This window comes from Biomphalaria glabrata, chromosome 6 (assembly GCF_947242115.1).
Source record: "Biomphalaria glabrata chromosome 6, xgBioGlab47.1, whole genome shotgun sequence".
NCBI classification, from domain to species: Eukaryota; Metazoa; Mollusca; class Gastropoda; family Planorbidae; genus Biomphalaria; species Biomphalaria glabrata.
In genome coordinates, this window is record NC_074716.1 from 16,051,572 (window position 1) to 16,057,542 (window position 5,971).

Genomic DNA, 5,971 nt, shown 5'->3' on the forward strand with positions numbered 1-5,971 from the left:
CCATATCAAGTCTCGGATCAAGCTAAACTTTGGAACATTATTTCTTTTACCTGTCAACACAAGAATCAAATTTTTAAAAATTTAAATAAATTAGTTAACTATTGGTAATTATTTTTTTTTATTGAACAAAGGAACGAATATATGTTGAATTAGCCCTTTTTTATACCTTGTAGGTCGCCGCTTTAACGTTTGAAGCTAACAATAGATAACTATAAAACCTTCTATTTTCATAAGCGATTCGCTGGCACAGAGGTTATCGTGTTGGCTTGTGGTGGCTTATAAAGGATGCTTGAGCTCTCGAGTTCGAATTCAGGTCTTACACATTTAAAAAAAATAAAATTACATTTTAAAAACCATTACGGTAACATTGCCCCATATCTCCCTTTCTTTCTCTCCCCCTTCCTTTCCCAACTAGTCCAGACAAATAATAGATTCACAGCGTATTGAAAAAAAGCTAAAAGCATGAAATTGAGCTAAGCAAAAACAATTGGTAAAAATATTCCTAATCGCAAAAATTTAATATTGTTTGTGTAGATCTATTACAGATTTAATTACATGACTAATCCAAACTAATTCATACAACTAAACTTAATATAAGCTTTGTCTTTTAGCGGCCCCCGAAAGGGGGAAAGACGCTATTAGTTTTGTGTGGAATATCTGTCCGTCCGTCCGTCCCTCCGTCCCGTTTAGATCTCGTAAACTAGCAAAGATAGGTAAAATCCGACATCATAATATTTTAGTCCATTCAAAGTTCTGATGCAATGGCTACTTTTTTCTTTTCTAAAAGTGAAAAATCTAATTTTTTAAATCACTTATGCAAGCAGTTTTTTCATGAAAAATACACCACTTTTACAACTATTCACTATTGATAGTAACAAAAAGGGAGGCTCTTTAGTAGGACACTACCCATCATTCCATATCTTCAACACATTTATGCAAATGGTTTTAGACTTTTTGTTAATAATTTTTTTTACACTTGTATTGCTACGTTATGTAAGTTCTGTCCTATTAACTACTACATTTACCCAAAAATAATGTTTACTTTTTTTTAAGAGAAAAAAATCTATTTAGTATGCTTATAAGTTGGACATAATTTAAAACAACAATTAATAAGTAGGTTTTCATATTATCGCATGAATTGCAGTGCTACAATACATCTATAGAACACTTAACTAAAGGAACTTTTTTTTTTTACTGAAATGTTTTTTTTTCTTTTTTTGAGGATTTGAATAAGAGATTGACCCTTTACCAAACGCCACTGTTAACCCATCTTGAAGTTTGTTTTTTTTTTTCTTGTTTTTTTTTTTTTTTTTTACAATTCCTTCTATCAGGTTCCATTCTCTTATGAGTTCAAAAAGAACAAAACTAGGTAAAACCTGATTGGATGGATATTTCAAAAGCAGTTCTAATGATTTTCTTAGAAATTTGACAGTTCATGTAGCTATTTGGTGGACAAAAATACTAGCTAGTTTTGTTGTAACTTTATTTTTAATCAAATCGTATTTTTTAAAGCGATTTGCTGAAATTAATATCTTTGAATATTTGTCGTAGTTCATGTAAAGTTCATGAAACAGAGAGATATTTGGGAATAATCTAGTACAAGATTTCAGTTTACTGGTTGAATTCAAGGTCAGACCCTAGTGTTAAAAATCGGTAACAATTTTAACTCACCTTGTACAGTACACCTGTACTCAAAGCTAAAACAAAGAAAAACAAGCAACGTGGAATGAACAGACGCTCACACACACACAAACTCACAAATTGTTTGTCAGCTGGAGCTTTTAAATTTCTATTTTACAGACACTTTGTTTATGTGTCACTTGCCATTTTCTAAACCAACTCTCAACACAAGGAACCGGAACAATCTTAAAGAAGTAAGTAGAAAAACATAAGACTTTATAATTACAGACTGCAAAATAGTAAATATGTAATGTAAATTTATTATATATCAGGGCGTGGTGACAGAGTGGTTAAGTGCTTGGCTTCTGAACCTGGGGTCCTGGGTTCGAATCTCGATGAAGACTGGTATTTTGAATTTTTGGATTTTGATGGCGCCGCTAGATCCACCCAACTCTAATGGGTACCTGACTTTAGTTGAAAAAAGTAAAGGCGGTCGGTCGTGGTGCTGGCCACATGACACCCTGCTCAATAACCGTTGACCAAAAAAAAAAAAACAACTGATGACCTTAACATCATCTGCCCTATAGATCCTCAAGTCTGAAAGGGTAAAATAAATATATCAATTGTGCATCTAGCTAGAGCAGCAGTTCTCAACCTTTTTGGCTCGGCGACCCCTTTTTACTATTGTCCACCATTCGGCGAACCCCCATCCCCCCAACGTAAAATTATTTTCGTTCATAAGCATAAGAAATGATGTAAATATGAGATGTATTGCCTAAGTTTTATAATTAAACACAAAACATCACAATTAAATTACAAATATAATATCAAATTGCATCTACTTATCTATTTCTCAGTCACCAAAATTCTTGTGACTATTTGAAAAGCTAGGCAAAGCAATACATCATTAAATCTCCACAATATTGTTGTGGCAGTCTGATCTTGTTTCTGATTCACCAGGTCAGGAATTCTTGCATGATCACAAAGAATGTCATTTTCTGATTGTTTTTATTGATAACTAACAGACTTGAAAACTTCTTTAGCAAAAATATATTAATGGAAATGGATTTTGAAAAGGTGCAACTCAGAAAAATCGCTGCATCGCTATTGAATATAAAATACTGTTTTCTTGTCTCCGTGACATCTTCAACTTTGACTTTGAATTAACTTCTGGCAAACGTCGTGATGTCAAGTAGATTTGGAAAGTAGGATGATATTTTGTTCGCAACCATTCGCAATTGATCTTTCACAGAAATTATAATTGTATCTGTTTTGTCAGGTTTAATTCAATGTCATTTTCCTCAAAGAGAGCAGATAAGATTGGCAAAACGATTTCGTCCAATTTTGTTTGTCAATTTGAAGTTTTATTTGGAAGGATCGAACCAATCGAGTAATGTTGCATTTAATCCTTGCAGTGGAGTTTTTCATTGCAGTGCAGACACAACTAACATTTTCCCAAGAGATTTTAAACTTTCCCCAAAACAATGAAACAATTTTCTCTTATACATCACGTGCAGATGTAATCATATCAGGAGTTTTGCGAAAGAGAAACTCGTCTTTAAAATCGCCATCATTTATATACCTAACCATAGGTCTAAAATATATTTTATATATTTATTTTACTTTCTTTTGGTCGAGATCCACGTTAATTTTTTTGTTCCAAAATGTAATGTTACCTTCAATAACACGGACTACTAAACGATTAAGTATTATTGATTATAAATTAATAACGTTTCAATTACCTCAGAACGTCACCATATGACTCCGAAATGGCGTCACGTTATAGGCCTACAATAATTTACATTAATTTAAACTGTCAAAAATATTTATGCTGCGACATGAAAATGTTTGAAGTCATTCTGATGGATTGGTCTGCATTAGTTATACTCGATGTCAAGTTATACACGTTAGCATAGACACAAAAAAATCATATTTCCGATGGCCTCAGGCGACCCCTGGCAAATCGCCATTCGACCCCCAAGGGGATCGCGACCCACAGTTTGAGAACCCCTAAGCTAGAGTCACTTGCGCTGACCGCTTCCCCCCCCTCCTGTTCTCAAACCTTTAGTGATCTTACCAGAATACTCATTGACCGGCTGACAGACGCCTTAGTACGCAATGTTCTCTTTGAGAGTCGTTGTATTTTTAGGGGAAAACAACAACTGCATGCTTAGTTAATTTTAAAAATTAAACTTTTAGGTTCCAGACAATAAAAAAGTGCTTATACCCGATTATTATAAGCTCGTCTTAAAGGTGAGCTTAATTATCAACTCAGTGGGCTATTTTACAAAAAAAAAAAAAAAAAAAAAATTAAATAGTTATATTCGGGTATTTTCTCATTTAAATTATTGCTATCAGGATGATATAGGCCTACTTAGGCCTATATTGACATATTAGCCACATCCGTATTAAAAAAAATAATAGGAAAACACCCAATGAAAAGTTTTTTCCCGCTAAATACTTTTGGAAGAAAATGTCCGACATAGAGTTGTATACTTTTGTTTTGTTTGAATGATAAACTCCGTCTGAGAAACTTATAGGCCTAACAAATATAATCATTAATTCTCGAAGCAGGACGTTTTGGCGCAGCCGTTTTGGCGCGAAGATCGTTTTGGCGCAGCCTTTTTGGAGCATGGGACGTTTTGACGCGAAATGTTTTGGTCACATTCTTTACGTTCATTGTATTATTCTTTAAAAAGAATCTTACATATCTATGTTTTGTATGTGCGTTTGTGTCGAACGTATTTTTCATGCACAGAACAAGAGGAGTAGAATGTATACTTTGTTTATCTTGCTATATTATAGTGAAAAATATGTTTATTATACATTTTTAAACACATTTTTAAGCGAAAAACATTAGTAGTTTTTGTAAATTATAAATAAGTTAATTGAGTAATTATTTTTTATATCTGCTAACAAAACGTATATTATGTGAGCTATAACAAGTCCATTAATCGATGTGACTTATCATTTACTGCATGTAAATGTGTGATTGTGTTTCACATCCTTTTCTTTAATAAACCTTGGGCCGCTCTCGGAATTAAAGGTGAAGTTTATAAATTCGCACCTAGTGATGTCAAGAGGAGTGCTAGCAACAGATCATCGTCTTACCCGCTAGAGAGGGAAGGGGTGGAGGAAAGAGTATATACAAGGAGTGAAATGTGCCCAGAAAAGAGGGGGCGGGATAGGTGCCACAGGGGTAGATTGTATACAGGTAATGACCAGTCCGAAGGAGATGATCGCCAGACACATGTTGCCAACGACCAGTGCTCGGTGTTGGTTTTGTCTTCATTTGTTTGACCTTACCTGCGTCAAGGGGAGATGTGTCAACCAAGTCATCCATAACCCTAACCCAATTTCTCAAAATATATCTTTTAAGTGTATCTTAGCTTTCTTTTTTTTTTTAAATGTCTTTTGGAAAGAAATCGAAGAGTGTAATCCAGTGCGCTTAGCAGGACTCACAAATAATTAAAGGGTAGGGGATAGCATCATTACCATTCAGGAATCTGACTGATTATATATTCATGAAATAAAAATAAAAATTCGCTGGACGGTGTTAGAATTCATACTATACATACAATATTATCCATCCCAGTGGCGCTACAGCCCATGGAGGGCTCTGGCCTGCTTCAACACATCCTTCCATACAGATCTCTCCTGGGCCTTTCGTCTCCACGCCCTAACCTCAAGCGGTTGCTGAACTGCTTCCACATCATCAATCCATCGCATTCGGGGTCTGCCTTTGGGTCGCCTGCCATTTTGTCTGTATACGCTCATACAATATTATAAGATAGTGAAAAAAACATTGTTATAAAAGTTACGAGCTTATTAAATTATCATAAAATTATATCTCGCGCCTAAACGGCTCGCGCCAAAACGGCTGCGCCAAAACGTCACGTACCGTTAATTTTACAGCCTATGATCTACTAACATTTTTCTTTAAATACTTTTTAAGCCTAGTTTTTTAGCGTTCATTTTGTCCTGTTTTTTTTTTTCTTTCCTCCTTTGGAAGTCTTTGTCCTCCTATGGGTTTGATTTGAAGGTGTCTGATAAGTCTCAGTTGGTTTCGCAGCGTTTTTTCTCAACACAAGATAATTTAATAGTAGAAATGCCCGGGCCGTTTTTAGCGGGAACACGACATATCGATCAGAGACATTTAGTGCACCGACGATTCGTTAATCAGACAGATCATCCACACGACATATCGTTGACAGACAACATGTTCACTGACTGTCGACTGTCAGATCTAGGCCTACGTAAAAAGACCATATACAAAGGGAGATGACTGTGATTTCTGACCAAAAAAAAAAAAGAAATGCAGATCTCATTATAATTGTAGATCTATAAACAC